The following is a 27086-nucleotide window of genomic DNA, read 5'->3' as shown; positions in this document are numbered from 1 at the left end:
TCCATTAGCAATGCTCAGTAGCAGCAATGTGTACTCTCTGTAAGACGTAATGCAGAAAATCAGCAAAGATCATCGGACAGTGTTTTCCAAACCCACAAACACTTTGAATTGGAAGGATAAAGACAGCAGGTACATGGGAACACAACTACCTGCGTATTCCTCACCAAGCCACTCCCCATCCTGACATGGAAATATATCACTGTTCATTCAGTGTTTCTGGGTCAAAATCCTGGCAGTCCCTCCCTAGGGGCATTGTGGGTCAACCCACATCACATGGACTGCAGCGGTTCATGAGGGCAGCTCACCACCACATTCTCAAGGGGCAACGAGGATAATAAATGCTGACCCAGTCCACGAGCAAATGAAAAGCCACTGAGCAGCTGTCTTCCAGGATGGAAGATCAGGAGATTGAAGGTCCGAGAGATGTGGTATGGGCTGAAAACATCAAGAAAGACCATCAGCTTCTGCAAAGGAAATCTAACAGACAAAAAAATCCTCCAGCAGAGAAATGATCTACAGATGAAAACCAGGCTCAACAGTCCTCATCCCTCCATTTCCAAACAGAATACATCCTGAGAGAATTGTATAATGTCCTGTTCGCCTATCGTAGGGCAGTCAGAGACTGCTGGAAAATCAGCTAGTGATAACATCGTGTAATACTGATATATACATGATTGTACAATGGGAGAGAATAACATGAAGAGAGATGTATCGTGTTATGAAAGAATTAATGTTGGCTCCATTTATTCTCCTGAAGTTACACACAATCTGTGCCCTAGAGTCAGGGAGTCGTACATCAGCTTTGAGAGAGAGCAGAAGAGGGAACATTGTCCAATTAATTATGCTTGATCACATGTGGTTGTACTTATTGCTGTTATCCAATAAACCTTCTGATTGTAACCCTTTTGTGCTGGACCATCCTTAAAGAAATGTATGTGTGAATTCTCTGGGTGCCTGAGAATGTCCAGATTTAATTAAGAGACATAGGATTCTGCAGCCAAATGCCAAAGGTCACATGATTTGCAGCAGCCATTGAATTGTTTGTGTCCATTTCAAAAGTATTAGCTCAAAGTTCACAACACAATGGGGATAACGATAATGAAACTGTGATCCTGTGAAAGTTATTCCTGATTTTGTGAGACTCCAGGTTGAGTTAGCATCTATTATGTTGCTTGTAAGAATTCAGTGGAATCATTGAAAATTAGAGACTGACATACTGATTAGACCTGATTAATCCATGCCTTTCCAAAGCATAGTTTATCTTATCTCTCAGAATTGATTCTACTAATCTACCATCACTGGGGTCAGATCAAATGGCCTCTTACTATTCATCCTTTTTAAACAAAGGGATAATATTCACAAGCCTCCTGTCCTCTGCTACTTCACATCGATTGAGTGAGGAATGGAAAATGATCCTCAGCGAATCTACTATTTTCTCCCAGTTCTCCTTTATTAGATTCAATTCATTCGCTTTGCCCTAAAGATTTATCCACCTTCAAGGAAGTCTTTAAGTCTCGTCCTCCTGCTTTATGCTCATTGTATCCAATATTTCACACTCCTTCACTCAGAGAAGACAATGAAGACAAAGTATTCATTACGAACCCAAGTCACATCTTCTACATTCACATACAAGTCGCTTTGCACGTCACTGATAGACCCAATTACTTCCTTAATTAACCTCTAGCTGTTAATGTACTGACAAAACATCTTTGGATTTTCCTTAATTTTGTTAACCAACATCTACCTATCTTTGATTTGCTTTTCTAATTTCCTTTCTTACCTCAGCCCTGAACTTTCCACACTCCTGCACACTTTGTAAAGTGATACATTTCTTTTCGTTATGAAGCACAAAATATTGTGGATGCTGGAAATCAGAAAAAGGACTAGAGAAACTCAGCAGGTCTGTCAGCAGCTGTGAAGAGAGAAACAGTATTAATGTTTTGAGTCCAATTTGAGTCTTCTTCAGAACAAATACCTTTGCCAATGTGACTAATCTGAAACCCGACAGTATCGCATGAACTAACTCCAGCCGAAAACTCAAGCTTAATGCTTCAGCTGTTAATGGCAGCAAGGATTAATGTAAACATTTGAGAGGCAGACTCCTGATATAAATATCCTTGAGACTTACAAGCTTGTACTATGGCTGTTGCTTTCAATGCTTGTTCTCCGACACTGCATAAATGCTGTGATATACTGCTGCCAGGAACTGTGATACAATCTTGGGCCTTATTTAAATATAGTGTTTTATATGTACACAACCTTGGCGGGGGTACCAGCCTGTGCAGCACTTTGTGAACTTTCATGCCGAATGACTCGACTTGATGAGTAGTGTGCTGTGGCGATTTGGTATGAAACATAATTTATTCAGTTGTATAAACTCTGCAGCTGACAATTCAATCTCTCACACACAAAAAAATTATCACCATTTCCGGCTAAATAACTAATTAAAAGTTTGATTCTGCTCCAAATTTTCATTTAGAATGTTAAGCTAAACATTAAGCTCTCCATTGTCAATTCTGCCAAGCATTTAAATTTCAGCAGGTTGGAATTCAGATCTCCCTGGGTGCTGCAGCTGCTTGTCTCTATGTGTGAAAATGTGAGATTAACACCTTTTCTCCTTCCAAGAGGAGGAAGTGAGTTAATAAAGATGGTGGAAATGATCAGACTTGAAGTCTCTTGGTTTCATTTTCAATGCAGTGTTTAGTTGTTGCAGTATCCTTAAGTCCTTGTGCTTAAAATTCCATCTGGAAAAAGACGGAGTGAACACATCAGGATGCTCTTGAAACACTAGTATAAAGTACAACTCTGGCTCCTGCTCCAACAAGAGTAATTGTGAACTAAACAGTGTACTTGAAATTGTAACATTTTGGCAATAAACAGGAACCAAGTAGACAGATATGATTAATGAGAAGTGCTTGAATACTAAAATCAAGTTGCTCATTTTCACTCATAAACTGATGAGTTACATGAAAAAATAGCAGCACAAAATAACTGCAACAAGAAACCACACACAGCATGTTAAAGACATTGATTTTATCCCAACAATCCTGGCACTCAGTGTTTACTGCTACACTGTGAAATAAAGTTCATCAGTTCAAATTGTGAAGGACAGCTAGAATACCTCATAATACTGGATGAAGATTGTTATGGACCAGCCCAGACCCCTTCCAAATGTTTACAGAAAGTAACCTTGACCTGAACTTCCTCTGATTTTGAAGACAAAGGTAAAGTGCTATGCTCCACATGCAATTCAATTTGTCAAACCACTCAGTGTTAAGCAAAACACAACTTGTCCAAACACTGTATTTAAAATACAACAAAAAAAACTTTGAATAACTTAACTCTATTGGAAAACTTAATACAAAATAATACAAAAAAGTTTAATGTAACTGATTAACTATTTTGATATAGTAACATCCCATAAACACATCCCTTGGCAAAAAAGGCAAATTTAGAAATCAGATTTTCTCATGTACAAGTCGACAGCTGAGAGAAAAAAACCACATGAAAACTCAGAAAGATTAGCAGCCAGGAGACCCTCACTGCAGACTCCAACAGCAACTGCTAAAGCTAAAAAACTAGACACTAAAAATCCTGGTCTGTGAGAACTGGCCACACCCATCCAGGCTGCTTCTAATGTTCCAACTTTCAAAGCAAAACCCAAGACCACCCAAGTTGTTTACGTTACCACAGACTGCTCAGCACTTCCCAGTCAATCTCTCTCCAACAGGAAACCAGGACAAAATAACTTCTTAAAGCCACAGCATTGTCACAAGTTAGAAAGCAGAAAACAGTGCTGAATATTTATTAGACACAAAGAGGCCATTTGCCCCATCATGTCTGTGCCATGATCCTTAGGGGCCATAAGACAGAGGATATGTAAATCCCAAGCTAACTCAGCCAAACTAATTCCATAGCTCTGCTGTGCAAAGGACAACACAGCCAAATTCTCCTGGTTGGCACACCATCAGAAATAAACAATTATATTTCAGGTAGTCATTGGAAGCTCCGATGTAATGAAAGCAACATGAAATTGGGTGGTCAGTTGCAATGAAGACCATTGCTCAATAGGTTACATCATCAGTTAATGGGTAAAGTGATGCAGTCAGGAAGAAATGTAACTCCAACGTAGATGATGGTTAGTTCTATAAGAGGCTGGAGCACAGAGACCCAGAGAGCAAGCCTCTGGTATATAGATGGTAAAAGAGGCGCTGGGAGAACATCACTTAGGAGGATAATGTGAGGGGATCACTGCATCAGACAGAGTGGGATGGCAGCATGAAGAAGGTTTGAGATCTGAAGGAAAGAGTCCACCTATGTCACGGTTTATATCATCAAAATTGATGTGGCAACATTTTGAGAATGTAACATTAAGGGAACTAATGGAAGTGTTTGGAAATTAGCACCGTCAATTTATGGTAACATAATCCTTCAATGGTACAACTGAGAATAATTAAACACTGACTCTAATTATCCCATCACCCAGCTAACGGTTACAACACTTTCAACCTACTCTCAAATATTCACATCAAGTTATTTTTCACAGTAAAACTGAGGAAAGGGCCCGAACCATTCAAAGAAAAAAGAGAACAAAGAAAATTTACAGCCCGGGAACAGGCCCTTCGGCCCTCCAAGCCTGAGCTGATCCAAATCCACTGTCTAAACCTGTCACCCAATTCCTAAGCATTTGTAAGCCTCTGCTCCCCACCTACTCATGCATCCGTCCAGATGCATCTTAAATGAATCTACCGGGCCTGCCTCTAACCACCTCTGCTGGCAACGCGTTCCAAATGTCCACCACCCTCTGTGTGAAGTACTTGCTGCGTGTATCCCCCTTAAACTTTCGACCTCTCGTTACTGAATCCTTCACCCTGGGAAAAAGCTTCTCTATCCACCCTGTCTATAACCTTCATGATTTTGTAAACCTCAATCAGATCCCCCTCAATCTCCTTTTTTCTAGTGAAAATAAACCTAACCTACTCAACCTCTATTCATAGCTAGCACCTTCCATACCAGGCAACATCCTCGGAAACCTTGTCTGCACCCTCTCCAAAGCATCCACATCCTGTTGGTAATGTGGCGACCAGAACTGTACACAGTATTCGAAATGCAGCCGAACCAATGTACAATTTTAACATGACTTAGAGTCATAGAGATATACAGCATTTAAACAGACCCTTCGGTCCAACCCGTCCGTGCCAACCAGATATCCCACCCCAATCTAGTCCCACCTGCTTGCGCCCGGCCCATATCCCTCCAAACCCTTCCTATTCATATACCCATCCAAATGCCTCTTAAATGTTGCAATTGTACCAGCCTCCACCACTTCCTCTGGCAGCTCATTCCATACATGTACCACCCTCTGTGTGAAAAAGTTGCCCCTCAGGTCCCTTTTATATCTTTCCCCTCTCATCCTAAACCTATGCCCTCTAGTTCTGGACTCCCTGACCCCAGGGAAAAGACTTTGCCTATTTATCCTATCCATGCCCCTCGTAATTTTGTAAATCTTTATAAGGTCACCCCTCGGCCTCCGACGCTCCAGGGAAAACAGCCCCAGCCTGTTCAGCGTCTCCTTATCGCTCAAATCCTCCAATCCTGGCTCTTATTCAATCTATTTCCTTCTCTCTTCAGATGCTACATTCTGAGTATTTCCAACACTTTATGTTTTTAATGTATGCATATTAACTGCAAACACAGTCCCGTTCTCTTCACATAGCTGGGCATTTCCTGGAGTTGACAGAATGTCGATGGTACAGAGTGTTCAACACATCCAAACACTTCTTCCTCTTTCAAAATGGTACTTTGGAGGCCTTCAATTGAAAAGAAGCTGGCAATGTTGGTGAAATGGAGAATAATATTTCCCTGGGGTTGTGGAATTCTAATTGTATAGTTGTCTTTGCCTTGGGCTGAGTGTTAATCAAAGACTCTCATACCACAGGCTGTCCCACAAAGTGCCTGAATGGATATAATGTCCAGAATTGACTGTTCAGATTAATTCGATTATGCACCTGATTATTCCTGTTGTTAGAACAAAATTCAGGAACAACAACTCCTGCAGCATGCCTCAGAATTGCACGAACATCATTATCACCATTTCAGCCACCAAAGGTCAGGATTCGGGTGGATCTTGTGAGTTATAGAGTCAGAGTCATAGAGTCATACAGCACAGAAACAGACTCTTTGGTCCAACCGTAAACCTATGCCCTCTAGTTTTGGACACCCTTACCCTGGGAAAAAGACCTTGGCTATTCACTTTATCCATGCCCACCATGATTTTATAAACCTGTATAAGGTCAAAACAGCCTATCCAGTCTCTCCCTCAACTCAAACCCTCCAGTCCCTCCAACATCCTGGTAAATCTTTTCTGCACCCTCTCAAGTTTAACAACACCCTTCCTATAAAAGGCCAACCGGAATTCTATGCAGGAATCTAAAAGTGGCCTCACTAATGTCCTCTACAGACTCAACTCAACATCCTAATGCCTTCTTCACCACCCTGTCTAACTGCAACTTTACTTTCAATGAGCTATGCACCTGCACCCCGAGGTCTGTTTGTTTGGGAACACTCCCCTGGGTCTTACCATTGACTGTATAAATCTTGTTTTGTTTAGCCTTTTCAAAATGCAGCTCCTCACATTTATCTAAATTCAACTCCACCTGCCAGTCTTTAGCCCATTGGCCCATCTGATCAAAATCTCATTGTAGTCTGAAGTAATCTCCTTCACGGTTGAGTTGAAGAAGACATCAGGAGGTTTGAGTGAGGTCAAAGCTAATGCGTGAAGAAGGAGGCATGCTTTGTATTTGGGAGTTTATAAAGCGATCTCTGAAATGGTGATCCTTCAGCAGGACAAAGAGTTGCAGCACTGTCAGAGCTTGAAGAAGAATTGGCCAGTGTTATGCAGCAAAGGATTTCTACCATTGAATACTGCATACTAATGAGGGAGACAGCAAGGCCAGGAATTGCATTTCACAGGCACCATACCCTGATTGCTGATGTTGTGATATCAACCTCATGTTCCCTGATAACACATTTGCAGCCTAAATATCCCTGAACAAGGACTATATCAAATAATAAATGAGCAATTCAGAACTTTCATGATTATTTTTAAAGACCAGCTCTTGAATAGAGCAGTGACTATTGGGAGAGCAGGACATGGCAAATTTATAAGCAGAGAGGACCTTCCCTACAATCAACTGCTGAACATTGTGTTCTTCAAAGGACAACTGAGACTTCAAACTGAAACGAATAGCTGGTTCCTGGTCTTTAGATGAGATCATCTTTGAGGACTTTTTTTATTCATTCATTGGAAGTGGGCATTGCTGGTAAAACCAACATTTATTGCTAATCCCTGGTTGCCCTTGAGAAGATGGTGGTGAGCTGCCACCTAAGAATCCTTGTGAAGAACTGCAGTGTCTCTTGTACATAATACATGTTGCCACTGTTGAGCATATTGGTGGAGGGAGTGGATGCTTGTGGATATGGTGCCAATCAAGCAGATTGCTTTGTCCTGGATGGTGTCAGGCTTCTTGTGCTTTGTTGGAGCTGCACTCATCCAGGCAAGTGGGGACTATGCCATCACATTCCCGACTTGTGCTTTATAGATGGTGGACAGGTTTTGGGGAGTCAGGAGGGGAGTTACTGACTGCCGTATTCCTAGCCTCTGCCCCGCTCTTAGAACATAGAACGTAGCACATAGAACATTTCAGTGCAGTACAGGCCCTTTGGCCCTCGATGTTGCGCTGATCTGTGAACCAACCTGAAGCTTATCTATCGTACACTATTCTGTTTTCATCCGTATGTTTATCCAATGACTATTTAAATGCCCTTAAAGTTGGTAAGTCTACTACTGTTGCAGACAATGCATTCCATACCCTTACTACTCTCTGAGTAAAGAAACTACCTCTGACTTCTGTCCAATATCAATCATACCTCAATTTAAAGCTATGCCCCCTCATGCTCGCCATCCAAGGAAAAAGGCTCTCACTACGCACCTTATCTAACCGTTTGATTATCTTATATGTCTCAATTAAGTTACCTCTCAACCTTCCATTGTCTAATGAAAATAGCGAGGAGAAAGTGAGGTCTGCAGATGCTGGAGATCAAAGTTGAAACTTTATTGCTGGAACAGCACAGCAGGTCAGGCAGCATCCAGGGAACAGGAGATTCGACGTTTCGGGCACAGGCCCTTCTTCAGGAATGAGCAGAGAGTGTTCAGCAGGAGAAGATAAAAGGTAGGGAGGAGGGACTTGGAGGAGGGGAGTTGGAAATGTGATTTTATCTTCTCCTGCTGACCTCCTCCCTACCTTTTATCTTCTCCTGCTGACCTCCTCCCTACCTTTTATCTTCTCCTGCTGACCTCCTCCCTACCTTTTATCTTCTCCTGCTGAACCTATCACATTTCCAACTCCCCTCCTCCAAGTCCCTCCTCCCTACCTTTTATCTTCTCCTGCTGAACCTATCACATTTCCAACTCCCCTCCTCCAAGTCCCTCCTCCCTACCTTTTATCTTCTCCTGCTGAACACTCTCTGCTCATTCCTGAAGAAGGGCCTGTGCCCGAAACATCGAATCTCCTGTTCCCTGGATGCTGCCTGACCTGCTGTGCTGTTCCAGCAATAAAGTTTCAACTAATGAAAATAGCCTCAAGTCCCTCAGCCTTTCCTCATAAGACCTTCCCTCCATACCAGGCAACATCCTGTTAAATCTCCTCTGAACCCTTTTCAAAGCTTCCACACCCTTCCTATAGTGCGGTGACCAGGACTGTACACAATACTCCAGGTATAGCTGCACCAGATTTTTGTACAGCTGCAACATGACCTCATGGCTCCAAAACTCTATCCCTCCACCAATAAAGGCTAACACACTATATGCCTTCTTAACAACCTGGGTGGCAACTTTCAGGGATCTATGTACATGGACACCGAAATCTCTCTGCTCATCTACACGACCAAGAATTTTACCATTAGCCCAGCACTCTTTATTCCTGTTGCTCCTTCTAAAGGACCACAGTATCTATGTTCAGATTCAGTGATTGTAATGTTAACCAATGTAATGGGGCAATGATAGGATTCTCTATTATTGAAAATGGTCATTGCCTAGGACTTGTATGGCATAAATGTTAATTGCCATTTGTCAGCCCAAAATATAATATTTCCAAGTCTTTCAGTATTTGGTCATTCAGCATCTAAGGAGCCGTGAATGGTGCTGAACATTGTGCAATCATCGACGAACATCCCCACTTCTGACTTTATGATGGAGGGAAGGTCATTGATGAAGCAGCTGAAGATGGTTAGGCCCAGGACACTACCCTGAGGAGCTCCTGCAGAGATGTCCTGGAGCTGAGATGACTGACCTCCAACAATCACAACCATCTTCCTCTGTGTCAGGTCTGACTCCTGATGTTCGCTGACTCTGGTTTTACATGAGCTCCTTAATGTCACACCTGGCTGAATATAACCTTAATGTCAACAGGATTGACTCTCAGCTCCACCTCCCTACCCAAAGAAAGGACGACTGATTTAAAAACTAACTTGATATGCTACACAAAATTGAAAACAAATTATTCAATCAAAGCCGGACAAAGTCATTTTGCTTCTTGTGGTGTTTGTTGAGTACGTTGGCTGTTCCTCATCATAATCATTCATCTCAGCTCTTATCGTATTGATCCTGTTACTGTTCCTGTATCTCTATCAATAGTGGGCGGCACGGTGGCACAGTGGTTAGCACTGCTGCCTCACAGCGCCAGAGACTCGGGTTCAATTCCCGCCTCAGGCGACTGATTGTGTGGAGTTTGCACGTTCTCCCCGTGTCTGCGTGGGTTTCCTCCGGGTACTCCGGTTTCCTCCCACAGTCCAAAGATGTGCAGGCCAGGTGAATTGGCCATGCTAAGTTGCCCTTAGTGTTAGGTAAGGGGTAAATGTAGGGGCATGGGTGGGTTGCGCTTCGGCGGGTCGGTGTGGACTTGTTGGGCCGAAGGGCCTGTTTCCACGCTGTAATGTAATCTAATCAATGTTCAGTGGTCATGATGTGGAGATAGTGGTACTGGACTGGGGTAGACAAGGTTAAAAAGTAACACCACACCAGATTATAGTCCAACATGTGAAGGAGCAGCGCTCCAAAAGCTTGTGATTTTGCATCAACCTGTTGGACTGTGACCTGGTGTTTTGTGACATTGTGTTTTGACAATGTTCAGTGGGTACAATTTGTAGCAAATCCTTCTCCATTGTCTTGTAGTGCACTCTTTGAAACACCTTGGATCCTTCATGTCTCATATATCATTACTTACGATGTTTAGTGAACTGTAGCATTTGCTGTACATGAACACCGTGAAATATTGGCCAGGTATTTCAAAGATCATGTGGTTGCTGCATTTTTTCAAAGATTCTCTCTCACTGCTGCAAGTTGGCACTAACTTTAATATATTCATTGGCAGGACGTCAGCAACTAATGATGAACAGAAATTCAATGGACCCTTTCAATTTACCTGTGATTTCCTGCAAGGACTCCATAGTGAGAGAATGGAGAGCAAAGGACCTTTTTTCCTGCAGTGACCAATGGACTCTGATGCTGCTCAGCTCGATGTTCAGGTCGTAAGACACAATTAAAGTTTCCTTGATGACACATTCACAACTTGCTTTTTCCTGTGAGTAAAGACAATCTGTAAGTGATAGGAGACACTGTCTGGGGTTAGTAATGGATCCCATTGGCTCTGAAACTTGACCTTGACCTCCCATTGCCCTCCTCTGCTGCAGGTCAACGTCCTCCTTCAGCAAAATAAGATTTAATGAAATGCCCGTTGTGTGTCGATTGACCCTCACTGTTTCCTGTGTTTCTCCACACTGGGCAGCTGAATATCCTATCTTTTAGTGCTTGAGGATTATTGATTGTGGATGCAGTGTGGGAATTTTGTTGCTGGCCTGATTGTTGATGTACATTGAATCAACTCGGTCCTCAAGTCTGAGATAAAATTTTACTATTTTTTTCATTAATTTCATACCACAACATACAAGGCAGTCAAACATATTTGGTGCATGTCAAGATTTCAATGTTGAGTAATTTTAACGCCCATGTCATGGTGCTACAAATTTTAATTACTTTGAAATACTTCCATGTTACTGTAATGCCTGCCCAGCTGAGCTCGGATCTATAGTTTGCAGGTGACTGCAGTGTCATTGCCAACTCTGGACCAGATTTTCAAGCCTCTCTCAACCTCTTCAAATCTGCAAACAAAAGACTTGACCTCCCTCTGAACGTTGTCAAAACAAAATTCATTTGACAACATAAACCTTGTCAGAGGAACATTGCAACTCTCATCGATATTGAAGAAGACACTCTGGAATATGTTGGACACTTTCTGCCCTTTGGCAGTCACATCTCTCAAAAGGCCACAATTGATGAGAACGTCTAAGACTGGATCAACTGAACTGGCTTGATTCTTGGAGGAAGTGAGGACTGCAAATGCTGGACATCAGATTTGAGAGTGTGGCGCTGGAAAAGCACAGCAAGTCAGGCAGCATCCGAGGAGCAGGAAAATTGACACTTCGGGTGTAAGCCCTTCATCAGGACTCAGTGATGGCTTGGACTCTTACAAACTATGGCAATAAGCATTTAACAACAACGACCTCCTCAAATCAACAGAAGGTCTGAAGTATAAAACAGCTTCATGATGGGCTGAAGGGCCTGTTTCTGTCCTGTACTGCAGTGAGATCTGAACTGTATATTATTGATACATTGGACCCTGGATGAAACTCCTTCAGCAACGCCTCTACTGAGTCCATTGGATTCACTGGAAAGATCATCAAACAAATACTAAACAAAAACAGAAGTTGCTGGAAAAGCTCAGCAGGCCTGGCAGCAGCTGTGAAGAGAAACCAGAGTTAATGGTTCGGTTCCGGTGACCCTTCGATGATTTAGATTACATTAGATTACAAGATTACATTATAGTGTGGAAACAGGCCCTTCGGCCCAACAAGTCCACATTGACCCGCCGAAGCGTAACCCACCCGTACCCCTACATTTACCCCTTACCTAACGCTACAGGCAATTTAGCATGGCCAATTCACCTGACCTGCACATCTTTGGACTGTGGGAGGAAACCGGAGCACCCGGAGGGGACCCACACAGACACGGGGAAAATGTGCAAACTCCACACAGTCAGTCGCCTGAGGCGGGAATTGAACCCGAGTCTCTGGCGCTGTGAGGCAGCAGTGCTAACCACTGTGCCACCGTGCCACCCACAGAACTTTTTATCAAACCAAGGCTCATGTCATTCTGCTTGGTCCACAAGTCTCAAAACAGAACTGCTGAAAACCAACTTTGATAGCTTGGAAGAAACATGGAGAACACAGTTCTAAAGAAGAATCATACTGGATTTGAAACATTACCTCTGTCTTTTTTGTCACAGATGCTGCCAGACCTGCTGAGTTTTTCAAACACGTCTGTGCTTGTTTCAGATTTCCAGCATCTGCAGTATTTTGCCTTTTTTCAAAGATTTGGACGTAGCATGAACAGCCAGGAAACATCCCCCACACCAGACCCTGTTTTCCCAAATCTCAAATGGTCAGCTTCCAGACAGGACAAACACTTCAAGCACATTCTGGATCACCAACTCCTAGTAGTATTGTCGCTAATGACTGGGAGGAACCTGCTACCCAACCAGTCAGGATGGCCACAACCTGTTCATTGAGCTACATCACATTTTGAGTACAAACCCCTCAGTGATGGGGGAGAGAGACGGGGGGAGAGTGATGGGGAAGCGGGAAAGAACTGGGAAATAAATCCACTGTCTGGATCCTACAGCATCATGGAACATCCGAGGGTTGAGAATCAAATGCAGTCAGAGGAAGACACACACTGGAGACATGTGACTCTTGTAAATGTTACCCTCGATGTAGGGACTAGTTAATGATAATGAATAACCATGCTAAACAGCAAGAAAGTGCTTGAGTTTGTGCATTTCTTGCTGCCTCTAGTGATGTCTGATTAAAATTGTTTTTGTGGTGCAGTTGCATTCATAGCTTGTGATTAAAGTCAGTCAATGACTCACAGGAGACACTCTGCCTGGGGTAAGTAATGGATGTCTTTGGCCCTGAACCTTCAACCTTGACCTTGACCTCCCATTGCCCTCCTCTGCTGAAGATCAACTTCCTCCTTTAGCAACATAGGATTTGATGAAACACCCATTGAAACCACTCAAAGGCAGATGCTCAGTGTTTAATTCCCACTCTGGGATATCCTGCCCATTGAAGGTGCATTCACGGTGTGGGCAAATGGTCTGATTACTGACCTGTGAACATGCCCAATACAGCTGTGTATGGCACTAGGAGTATAGACTCTCCTGGACAGTCATAGCACTCAAAGAGTGCTACTCCTCAAAGCTCCAGCCTTTAGAAACAGGCTCACTGGCAGTTTCAGGAAAAAGTTAGCAATGGAAACAGATACCAACATCTGTCTGATCTGCCTCACTGTGTGTGAGAAGAGGAAAAGGGAAGAAAACTGAGTTGGGATCATGTTTAGCAGCAACTTATTTCAGGAAAGAGACCATTGTTAAAAATCAACAGAAGAAAGAGCTGGAATAGAAAGTGTTAAAATCTTATCAATTGATGATAATAAATGATGTGTCTTTCAAACATATTTTATAATGTCAGAAGACATGCAACACCAGGTTATAGTCCAACAGGTTTATTTTAAATCACAAGCTTTTGAAGCCCTGCTCTGAACCTGGTGCTGTATGATCTCTGTCCGTGCCCAGCCCAATTCAGCACTGGCACTCCACATCATCCTTCCAAGCTGCCAGTGCATCTGCCTTGTGTGTTATTCCTGTGTCCTTTCCACAGTCTGACCATCAGATCACCTCTCTGCCACTTTAACTCAAATATACTCAGGAACTCAAAAGCATACCAAATGCCCTTCTTCATTTGTATTTGTATTTCAGACACACATTGGACACACTCTCTAAAGTACAGGACAGGCCTGTGATGGGGGTTTGGATGAAGTTTTGTGGTGGATTGGCAATGCCGAGTATTAAATGCAGATGAGGAGGGGTTGCATACACAGGTTCTGTTGGCTATTACCATGCTGCCAGCTTCTTTTTGTTTTGCATCTGTTCTCTGGTAATGTTGGCATCTTACCCCATCTCTTGTGGCCCTGCTGTTTCCTGTGGACTGTGCCCTCAAGTAGTAATCCTCTTCACACCCATTTAATGCAGCACCGTCAAACTGTTAACTGTTCATATATTCAGTTGTCCACAAACCAAATTTTCTGCATCTGAATTATTTGTTGTGTGTTTGTGATCTGGTCCATGCTTTATTTTCAGGTATCAGCAGAGCCTGCAGGTCTGACCTATTGTACTGTTACACAGAATTCAGAAAGGCACTAGACTGTAAGAGAATTAGAAGACATGTATGTGATGCCCTAGTATGACAAAGTTTCCATCTTACTCTGTACAGCCATTGGTTAGTTTGTTGTCAAACAGCTTGCCTGTTAGCCAGTCGGTTAACCAGCCAGTCAAACATGTATGTAATGGAATGGTAATCAAACTAAACATATAATCCACATGGTAGGTAACCCTGAGATGTCATATTGGAGTACAGAATTAGTTGCTAATAAATTTGCAGATATCTGACTCCTGTGTTAAATGAGTTAATATATAGGAAGTTATGAGTTATCTCAGACAGAGAGTAAGTGATTGCATCAATATCTTCCAGTTATCAACCACTCATGATTTATGGTTGAAGCAGTTCACTGCTTCCAATTCTCCATTCTACCCAGAATCTATATTAAGAGATACAATCATCGGAGGAGTAGGAAGTTTAAAGTGGATTTGGAAGAAAAACAATTTTTGCCCAGAGTGTGAGAGGTGGAAATCACTGCAGAAAAGGACGTTGGAGGCAGAAATCCTTGAAACATTTTTGAATTTTTTAGATGAGCACTGGCAACGTCATAACATAAAAACTATGGGTCAAATGCTGGAAAATTGGATTAGTTTAGATAGGTGTATGATGGGCCTCATATAATACTCAAGAATTCTCTGTCTCTAATATGAACTAGTTAAACATAATCACGAGGTGGGAATGTCACATCTGTCTCCATCAGGACTTTGTCACTGATTGGCTACTTCTGCATCCAAAGATTGTGTGAGATCATCAGGTTGGATGGAACTAATCATCCTCGACATTAGCTTCTTCAGAACCATTACCTTATGCAACTCAACATATGTTGAGTTTCCCAAAAGAAGTCTGTTATCTGCAAGAACTCTTGACTTACAGCGGATTTACACAGTTCCCCATCACAAGGTCTGAGCTTCCACTCTCTTCCAGCCTTTATTATTTAATCATGTGACTCTGACATTCTGAACTTAACCCATTATTCTCCGTAAGATTTGGTGGCTTCTCCCATTAGCCTGACATATCTATCCTGATAAACAATCTTTAGAAAAATGACAGATTTCAAATGTATTAGTTAAAAGAAACTGAAACAACTTTTGGATGAATATAGGGCCACTTATCTCAGAGTAGCCATCTTCTTTCAGTCATTGCTGCGGTCCCTTTACATGTCATGCCCCATTTTCCCCCTTCTTCCTCATCAAGTTTCTACTGCTAATCATAGTGCAATAAAGTGCTAGCAAATATGTATTGTTTTGATCTTGGAATTAGCAAAAGGTTGATCTTTGTAAAAAGAATAAACAATACATTTCATTCAGGGAGGCAATGGCATAGTGATATTATCACTAGACTATTAATTCAGAAACTCAGGTAATGTTCTGGGGACTTGTGTTCAAATCCTGCCATGGTAGATAGTTAAATTTGAATTCAATAAAGAATCTGGAATTAAGAGCCTAATGATGACCATTGTCAATTGTTGGAAAAACACTAATATCCTTTCAGGAAGGAAATTTGCCATCCTTACCTGGTCTGGCCTACATGTGACTCCAGATCCATGGGTTGACCCTGAACTGTCCTCCAGGCAATTAGGGATGGGCAATAAATGCTGGCCTCGACCAGAGATGCCCACATCTCATGAGTAAATTTAACAAAATTAAGTCTTGCCCTTGCTGGAACTGAAACACATAAACACCCCTCAATAGACAATAAATGAAAGCGTTTGCACTGAGAGATTGACAAATAAACAAATGACTGATTCGGTTAAGTGTCATACATAAAGATTTCGAGGTAAAATAGAGAAATTGGAACCACAGTAGAGGTCAGCAGGCATTCACGAGGAAACCTATTTGTCTTCAAACCTGTCAAATATTCCTTAGACATAATATTTTTTTAGCAAGTAGCCATTTTTCTAAGTGTACAGTAGCACAAAATGGAAAGAACATGTGCCAGAGAGGAAATTTCTTTCTTTATGAGAGATGTTTCTGTGAAGGCGTCACATTACTCATGGAAGCCCACTAGGGAGGTAAATCAGCACTTCCAGGTGACAGATAGACCCATGACATGTTTAAAAATTCAACACAATGTGTGTCAAGGTTACAATAAATGTATTTATAGCTTTTTTGCTATAGCATTTATAGCAAATGTGAAAAGACCACGGTTTTCTGGAGAGGAATGCATTAATAATAGCGTCTGAAGTATATTGCCACAAGTGGTGTACTAGGATTTGCCGCTCTGTTTGGACAACCTGCTGAAGGATTCTGATCAAAGAACAATTTAAGATGCTTGGCTGACAGAGACACTCACGATGGAGCACAGTCACAGGAAAACCCATCAGGTACAGCTAGATACTGGGACACATGAAAAACCTTAAGGGAGCATTTCCCTCAGCATGAAAGACCGATTTATGTTCATTGAGAATTGCTGCTCTGCCACATCGGATAACAATTTAAAGCAAGGTTATGAGCTCATTCTTTGATACTAAAGTGGGGGTGGACACAGCGAGACTGACATTAAAAAGATATCACTCTCACCAACCTTTTCACTGGAGTTCCTATTGCTAGGGCTGAGGTGAAATTGACAGAGGCTGGAAACAGATTGTCATTGTCACATTAACAAGCTGATGTAGGATCGTCTGTTCTGAGGGAAACTGAATTGTGAGAAAATAGCTTGTTTTTATTCAGAGAGATACCATGCCAACACAATACTGATTTGGAGGTGCCTGTGTTGGACTGGGGTGGACAAAGTTAAAAAGCTTACAACATCAGGTTACAGTCCAACAGATTCACATAGAACAGTGCTCCAAAAGTTTGTACTTCCAAATAAACCTGTTGAACTATTAGCTGGTGTTGTGTGTTTTTAGCCTTAACACAATACTGATTCATTAATTTGCAAATGTACGTTTCTCTGAGATTGGATTCAGTCCATATTCAGTCAATCAGTAAACAATCTTGATCTAATGTGATCTGATTTGAATTCAAACGTCTGAGGAATACAATGGAAGTTTACTCATGATTTGGAACAGCTTAACTCAATATTTTTGTTGTTCAAAATTAGTTAGTGGATAAAAGAAAGTTTAATACTGATATGGCATTGAGGTGAGATTTTCTTTATTAAGTCATGGGATGAGGGTGCTGATAGTTGGCCCAGCACTATTGTCACGTTTTGTTTTAGAATCCCCAGTGTAGAAATAGACCATTCAACACAACATGTCCACACCTACCCTCCAAAGAGCATCTCACCCAGACCCATCCCCAAGGCTAATGCACCTTCCTGCACATCCCCAAACACCATGCGTAATTTCCTATGGCCAATCCACCTAACCCACACACCTTCGGACTGGGAGTAAACCCACACAGTCACTCGATGCTGGAATCGAACCTGGGTCCCTGGTGCTGTGAGGCAGCAGTGCTAACCACTGAGCCACCATGCTGCCTTTATTCATAGTTGCCCCTTGAGAAGGTGGGGGTGAGCTGCCTTCATGAACTGCTGTAGTCCATCTGCTGTGGGTTGACCTACAATGCTGTTAGAGTGGGTTTTTGACCCAGCATCAGTGAAGGAATGGTGCTATATTTCCAAGTCAGGATGGTAAGTGACTTGGAGGGGAACTTGCAGGGGGTGGTGTTCCCATGTATTTGCTGCCCTTGTCCTTCTAGATGGAAGTGGTCAATGGTTTGGAAAGTAACATCTAAGAAGATTTGATGAATATTTGCAGTGCATCTTGTCGATGATATACTCTGAAATCTGAGTTTCACTTTATCACAGCACTGTTCTGGAATTAAACAAAGGGAATTATATTGATGCGAGGACAGATTTGGCCCATTAGTTTGGGAAGGATGGCTAAATGGTAAGACATTGGATGAGCAGTGACAGATGGTTAAGGAGCTCCTCAATTCCTCACAACTAAAATATATCCCAGTGAGAAAGAAAGATGGTAAGGTGGGGCGGGGGGATGAAAAAACACCCCATGCACCCCATGGCTAAACAAGGAGGCCAAGGATAATATAAAGTCAAATCTAAAGTATACCATATTGCAAAGGCCAGTGGCAGGCTGGAAGACTGGGAAATTTTCAAATATAAACATAGGGATACTAAAAATTTATAAAAATACCTAAGGTAAATTACAAAAGAAAACTATCACAAAATCTCAAAAAGGATAGCAAAAGCTTCTATAGGCCGATAAAAGGGGAATAAGTCACAAATGTGAATGTTGGTCCCTTGGACGATGAAACTGGAGAGTTACTAGTGGGGAACACTGAGATGGTAGAGATGCTGAATCAACACTTTGCCTCAGTTTTCATGGTGGAGGACAATAGTACCTATTGGAATGAGGAAGTCAGAGGCAATAGATAGGGTAGAACTTAAAACAATCAACATCAATAGGGTAAAGATACAAAATAAACTATTAGAATTGAGGACAGAGAATTCCCCGGGTCTGATGGCCTACATCCTAGGGTATTTAAGGATGTGGCAGCAGAGATAGTAGATCCATTGGTTACAATATTCCAAAATTCCCTGGGCATGGGAAAGATTCCAGTGGATTGGAAAATGGCTAATATAGCAGCCTTCTTCAAAAAGGGAGTGAGGCAATATGTGAGGTTAGTTTAATATCTGTTGTTGGGAAAGTGTTAGAATCAATTATCAAGGAAGTAATATCAGGACATTTGGAAAGTCAAAGTGCTATCCATCAAAGTCAGCATAGTTCTATGAAGGGAAAATCATGTTTGACTAATTTGCTAGAATCTTTTGAAGCAGTAGCAAACAAAGTGGATAATGGGGATTCTGTAGATGTCATTTTTCCGGACTTCTGAAAGGCGTTTGATAAGGTGTCAGACAAAAGGTTAATTAACAAAGTTGGATCATATCAGATTAAGGATAATTTATTAACCTGGTTGGGTGACTGGCTGATGGACAGAAGACAGAGAGTCGCGATAAATGGGTGTTTTTCTGGATGGCAGGATGTAACTTATGGGGTTCAGGCTTTGGGCTCCAGCTATTTTCAATCTACGTTAATGACTTGGCTACAGGGATCGAAGGCTCTAGAGCCAAATTTGCGGATGACATAAAAATAGGCAGGACAGTAAATTGCAATGAGGGAATAAAAACCTTACAAATGGATATAGAAAGGTTAGGAGAGTGGGCCAAAATGTGGAGTTTAATGTGGATAAGTGCAAAGACATGCACTTGGATCAAAAAAACTGGGATGACGATCTATTACCTTAATGGGGAGGGACTTCAGGGTGCTCCAGTGCAGAGGGATCTGGGTGTACTTGATTATGAGTCACAGAAAACTAACATGCAGGTATAGCAGATAATAAAGAGAGAGAATGGAATGTTGGCTTTTATTGCTAAATATTAAGGTAAGGAAGTATTATTGCAACTATACAAGCTATTGATGAGACAGCACCGGGAGTATTGTGCACAGTTTTGGTCCCCTTATTTAATTAAAGATGTAGTGTGGCATTTGACGCAGTTCAGAGGAGATTCACCAGGTTGATCCCAGAGATGAGGGGCTTGTTGTATGAAGAGAGACTGAACAGTTTAGACCTATACTCTCTGGAATTTAGAAGAATGAGGGGAGCTCAAATTGAGGTGTTCAAGGTGATAGAAGATATGGATAAAATAGACGTGGAGCGGATGCTTCCTCTTGTGGGGCACTCTGGGACAAGGGGTCATGGTCTCAGAATAAGGGGGAGCAAATTTAAAGTTGAAACTTTATTGCTGGAACAGCACAGCAGGTCAGGCAGCATCCAGGGAACAGGAGATTTGACTTTTCGGGCACAGGCCCTTCTTCAGCTTCCTGAAGAAGGGCCTGTGCCCGAAACGTCGAATCTCCTGTTCCCTGGATGCTGCCTGACCTGCTGTGCTGTTCCAGCAATAAAGTTTCAACTTTGATCTCCAGCATCTGCAGACCTCACTTTCTCCTCGGAGCAAATTTAAAACAGAGTTGAGAAACTACTTCTCCGAAAGGGTTGTGAATCTGTGGGATTCTCTGGTGCGGTGGGTGCTGGGACAGTAGGTAAATTTAGGGAGGAGTTAGACAGATTCTTAATTGGTAATGGGTTGGAGGGTTATTGAGAAAAGGCAGGAAAATGGGGGTGAGGAGCATATCAGCCATGATCGAATTGCAGAGCAGACTTTGATGGGCTGAATGGCCTAATTGTGCTCCTATATCTTATGAACTTGTGGACTTACTACTGGATTGAAAAATGCTTGCTGAATTGATATTAATTATTTATCTGTCCTCTAAACATTGTACAGTACACTTGGCTATTTCAAGCTGTGAATACTGACTGATGAAAACCCACATAACAATAAAGGCAAAATATTGCAGATGCTGAAAATTTGAAACAAACATAAAAAGTGCTGGAGAAATTCAGCAGATCTGGCAACAGTTGTAGAGAGAAAATCAGATTTAATGTTTCAAATCCTTTGTGACTTTTCTTCAGAACTGAAAGGTTTTGGGAAAACGTTCTTTTTTTAAATATAATTCTGACAGAGACAGAGGTCCAGTCTAAAAGACAAAGGGCTATTAATGTTGGAGAAAAAGAAAAAAGAGATGTAAATGGGTGCATAAACTGTAAAAATAAGAGAATGGGTTCTTATCATGAACAGCAAAGTAAACAATGGATGAAAACCTACAAGGTAATTAAAACCATCCACCCTCAAGTATCACACAATGTTAACCTGCTCCATCCACCTCTTGCCCACTGTCCATTTCCACACCCCATATGAAGGAAACGTTCTGAATGGGATCCGACAGGTGTCAGATACAGAGAAAGCAATCAGCAAGTTCCCTGTGATAAAACCCCACCTGTTGACTGACCAGCTATGAGCTCTCACAGCGAGAGTAGTCCATATTAAACAGCTGCAGAAGAAGCAAAGACCCCTGTGCTGCCAAGCTCCATTTCTGGGTCCTCATTATATACCCATTATGCCTCACATTACCAATCAGTGTCTGAGCACTGGTCACATGAACCTCAAAAAATGAGGAGGGAACTCTTTGGCTCTAGAGATTTGCATTTGTTAATTAACTAATAAATGTTTAATCCTGAGTTACTCTATTAGTCCTAACGACATTTAAATGTTATAATTAGTGTGCGCATATACACTCGATCATTCTGAACGTGTTCAAATCAGCACAATTTTTACACCATAGAAAGTCATTTGAAAGCATAATATATGACTTATTATACCAAGCAGAATAAAGAGGCCAACGTCATTGTGCCCAACATTGGAGCTGATTCAGCATAAACACTGGTGTTAAACTGAGAGGAGGAAGAGAAGGAAACTATAAAATGTGGTCTCCATGGGCTATTGCTCATGTCACAGGTGGATCTCCATCTGCCTCTGATTGCTGACATTTGCTGGATTTGTAGCAGCTGTGAACTGTGCCCTCAGTCCCAGGGAGACTGGTCTGAAATTATGAGCATATTGAAGACTCTAACAGGTGTCAGTAAGAGTTAACCTTTATCGGATGTCCGTGGGTAAGACTTGAACTCTGTTAACTTTAAATTTACGCCACTTATTTCATTTTTACCACCTCAAGCTTTTAATAAGTGACTTGTGGAACAGGAGACAGGAACGCAAAAGAGAAACAAAGACTCTATTCACCCAAGCATTAGATGATTGGAGTTTGAGGGAAAATTGCTGCTTTTACCATGGCTGGTTCGAGAAATAGTCAAGGGACCAACGTAACTTTGAATCTGTTGAAAGAAAGTTGGTAAACCTCATTAACATATAAATTGGTGTTGTTTAATCATCATAAAAACATGATGAAAACAGCAATTCAGCTACCAAAGTAAAAAGTCAACAATCTACAAATGGTAAAGAAAAGGTTGTTTTGTACAGTTTCTTGAGATTATCTTGCTTTGTATAAAATATACGCATTTGTACATACTTTTCACTTTTAATATTATATTGATTCTTTTTAATTTTAAGGAAATTATACACAATATTTAAGCCATCCACACCAGTCTACGGAAATTCTGTTTTCCTCGCTTCCAGTGGGACAGTTACTTCAGGACTGGAAGCATCTGAGCTTTATGCAGTAAAGATTCATTGCTGCAAACGCGATGTACTGGCTCATACTAGTTTGGTAATTATTAATTATTTAAAATTGCATTAGTTACAGAAAGGTAGAAATACTTTGGGATTTTTTAACGTGATGTTTGACATGTGCTTAAGGTTTATACTTTTCTCCTCAGAACTTGAACTTAATTCCAGTTTTAGACAGCAAGTGCTTGTGTGACTTGTCAAAATGCTCCCAAAATTATACATTTGAAAGTAATACCTACTGAAGATATATAACTTTGTTTTCATCTTGCATGGATAATAACCTTTTCATGCAATTTCATCAATAATAAGGAAACAATAATAATTTAAATTTTAATGTCAGATGCAGTGTATTCTTGGTACATTACTTTGGCATTAATATAAAGGTCAACCTCACAAACAGACACTTCAACACATTGTTCCTGTCTAATTTAATAACTTTCATTATGCCATTGGAAATGATAAATGCTGAAGTGAGTTCGGAGCAGCAGCCTTGAGGGATTTGGTGATATCTGTGAACAGTTCAGCCATTGGCCTCAGTTTATAAGTCAGAAATTCCCGACTGAATATGCTGTTCACTGTCCTCTACATTACCAATTAGTTTAGAAAAGTAAATTCACTAAAGAGTTTTGTTAATTATTTTCAAACTTTGCCAAATTGATAAAAGCCATAAAATCATAAGATATAGGAGCAAAAGTGGGCCATTCAGCCCATTGAGTCTGCTCCGTCATTCAATGGGTTTGTAGCTGACCTAATAATCCTCAACTCAATTTCTGTTAAATTGATCAATACACTTGAATAGTCGTCAGAAATAAATCTGTGAAAGCACTGCCTATCCTTGCTGTCATGATTTGCAGATGCCGGTATTGGACTGGGGTGTACAAAGTTAAAAATCACACAACACCAGATTATAGTCCAACAAGTTTAATTGGAAGCACTAGCTTTCGGAGCGTTGCTCCTTCATCAGGTAGTTGTGGAAAGCTAGTGTGCTTTCAATTAAACCTGTTGGACTATTATCTGGTGTTGTGTGATTTTTAACTTTATCCTTGCTGTAGTTGTTACCATCCTGTAATTGGAGAAAGTGAGGACTGCAGATGCTGGAGATCAGAGTCAAAAAGTGTGGCGCTGGAAAAACACAGCCGGTCAGGCAGCATCCGAGGAGCAGGAGAGTCAACATTTCAGGCATAAACCTTTCATCAAGAAAGGCACCACACTTTTTGACCCCCACCGTCCTGTAATTCTTGATGTATTGTAATTCAGAGAGATGAAAAGATCTTGATTTTATATAAACTTTCACATTCCCAGGACACCTGAAGAAACTTCCCAAACAATAAATGGTTTTGGAGTCCTGGTCCTATTATGTAAATTAATATCATGGATGACTTATACACACCAACATCTCACAAATGAGCAATGATGGAAGGGACACATTTTTGACTAATGCACAAGAAGGATACAAACAGTGGTGGAGAGTTTATAAATATACTGCAGGAGTGAAAAGGGATCTCGATTTAGCATCTCATCTGTAAAATGACATCTTGACAATGCAGAATTGATTGATCAGCTAAACAGATGCAGCAGAACTCTGGAGTGGTTTACAAGCTGACAACCTGACTGATCGAGAGGAAAGTCACGGTGTCTGGACTCTTGGGGAAAGACACTCTCCTCTCAGTTTTTGTTCCATATTAAGAGTAGAAGCAAATGCATGAACAAAGGTTGCTGGAAAAGCTCAGCAGGTCTGACAGCATCTGTGAAGAGAAATCAGAGTTAAAGTTTCGGGTCTGGTGACCCTTCCTCAGAACTTACTGAGCTTTTCCATCAACTTCTGTTTGTGTTTCTGATTTACAGCATCTGCAGTTCTTTCGGTTTTTATTTAATAGAAGCAAACACTTTTTTTAACAAAGTTACTAGCGCTGGCATGGCAGTGGAAAGGCTTTACTCTTGCTCTCATGTTGGCAAAAACGATGACTGCAGATGCTGGGAACCAGATTTTGGATTAGTGGTGCTGGAAGAGCACAGCAGTTCAGGCAGCATCCGAGGACCAGCAAAATCAACGTTTCGGGCAAATGCCCTTCATGTTCCCTACATCCTGTTATTGTAACTGCAACCAGCACCCCTCAATCTCAACACCTTGGCAAAGTCACCAAAACTCCTGGTGCCAACAAGCACCACCTCCCCATCACTCTGCCCTCGATCCCCTTTGCACTGGTATGTTGAGGCTTTGCCAATTGCTTGGTCTGTTCCACTTCTCAAGCCCAGGAATCTGTAAAGGCACATTCTGTCGAGGTTTAGAGGTTGGATTCTGTTATTGTGGTCATGGAGATAAGTGTTGTGCATTAACATAAACTTAAAATGGCACATTAATTGATGAAAATTCTGGAAATATACAACAGATGCCTCTGTAAGAAAGAAAAATGTAAATATTAATTAAGATTGAATCTCAATCAATGCCTTTTAAAACTTTTATTGAAAGTACGAAATCCAATCAAAAATGAGGATTTTTATAAATAAATAAGGGCAGGAAATCAAATTGAATCTTGCGAATATTCTCTGTGTAACTTTACTACATCAGTGGTGTGTGAATCCCTTATGATAAAGTAAACAAGCTCTGAACTCTGTGGAATAGCCAGCATTGGGGAATGTCTGCAAAATGGCAGGTTTCACTTCTGCACTGAACATGAGGTGTGAAAAAAAATGAATACTTCATCAGTGAGTCTGCTAATGAAAACCATTCCACTTGAAGGAGATGTCACATCAAAGAATTAATCATTGGCATCTCTCTTAAAATGGTAGCTGTTTCATTTTAGAATGGGAAGCTGTTAAGATGCCTGTTATAACAATCCGGTTCATAAGGCTGGTTTTAATCAAGTCTTACACAAATCCGAACGAATACTAATGTTTATGCTCATATAAGGCTGAGTGAAAAACATTCCTGATGAAGGGCTTTTGCCCGAAACGTCGATTTCGCTGCTCGTTGGATGCTGCCTGAACTGCTGTGCTCTTCCAGAATCTGAAAAACATTAATGCTACAATCCCCTAATTACGTCATTGCAAATATGTATTTTAGCAAGATTATCTGTAATAACCTCCATCTAAGATTGACAGTGCAATGTGACCCTAATTTTACATGTCAAAGACTACATACAAGAGAAAGCATTCTAACTGGCAACAGCACATGTTAATACTCAACACTCTCAATACAATCCTGTCATGTTTTTCTTTATTTTAAATATTCAATACTTGTGTAAGCATGGTACACACTGAAATTAAACATGATTATGTGAAGCATTCATCCATGGCCCTCACTAATTGGAAGTGCTAACCCGATAATTCATGAGCGCTATAGCGTGAAGACACTCCAATGACAAATGGAATTCCTAAAGTTATTATTTTACAGCAATTGCAAATGCAGGCTGATAACATACTTATGGCTCGATTAGAAAATTGTGGGTCTATAAACAATAAGTGTTTGAGCAAAGGTGGAAAAGATCGTTCAGAAACCGTTTGAGAAATAATGCATTGAATGGCCTCCTTCTGTCCTGTAAATTCTATGCTGCTATGAACATTTCTGTGTAATGTTAAAGGTTAGCTATAGACAGATTGTTTGCTGCCCATCAAAGATTATTGATGAGCTAGAAGCTTTCGAATTGGCCATCAAGAAAGCTCCATTTCCTTGCGGAATGCATCTTTTCAAAGAAGAACTGGAGAGGGATGCAATGGCTTTTGTTGACGTCCATCTGGGACGCAGAACTCTGTGCTCTTCAGGTTGGTTAGTAGAAGCAAAGACATTTTTAACAAAATTACCAGCACTGGCATGGCAGTGGGAGAGTGGAAAGGCTTTACTCTGGCTCTCATGGATGTGCACACAAACAACAACACACAAAGACAGCAAAGACAAACGCACACACGCATGCATGCAAGCATGTACGCACATGCGCACACGCACGTACATACACACACACACACACAAACAACAACTAAAACTGGAATACCATCAACTCAATAGAAGACACACTTTAGCCTGCCCAAAGGTTTGCTGATCTCCCAGGGTAAGGTATTTTCCTCAGCTCCATGTTGAAGGCTGACACATTCCAAAGGCCAGGACTACAGGATAAAGGACACACTAAAACTTGGACCAACCACGGCAGAGTCACGATGGGGAGAGGCCACTGTCTGTGTTTTTTCAACCTCGGAGTCTAGAGGGCAGAGTCTCAGAACAATGAGGTGTCAATTTTAAGACTGAGATGAGGAGGAAGTTCTGCGCTTGGAGGGTTGTGAGTCTTTGGAATTCCCTGTCCCAGAGAGCTGGGGGTAGAGTCCTTATGTACATCTAAAGCTGAGATAGATTCTTGATCATTCAGGAATCAAGGATTGCCGGGGAAGGCAGAAAAGTGGACGTGAGGAATGTTGGATCAGCCATGATCCTATTGAATGGCAGGGCAGGCTCAAAGGGCTGAATGGCCTGTTCCTGTTCCTATTTCGAATGATCCTGTGGTCTTTTATAATGATGCACTTCTGGAAGCCAAGACCCGGATGGTCGTCCCCATCTGTTAGTAAGGAGGACTTTGCAGGAGTGCTAGGGCTGTTTCTGCTGTTGTATTTTCTGGTGTCTAGGTAATGCCTAGTGGTCTGTCCATTAAACTATTAATCCAGAG

This window comes from Chiloscyllium plagiosum, unplaced genomic scaffold, assembly GCF_037043375.1.
Source record: "Chiloscyllium plagiosum isolate Xiang-an unplaced genomic scaffold, Cpla_swu_hap1 HiC_scaffold_23, whole genome shotgun sequence".
NCBI lineage: Eukaryota > Metazoa > Chordata > Chondrichthyes > Orectolobiformes > Hemiscylliidae > Chiloscyllium > Chiloscyllium plagiosum.
This window is presented reverse-complemented; position numbering follows the sequence as displayed.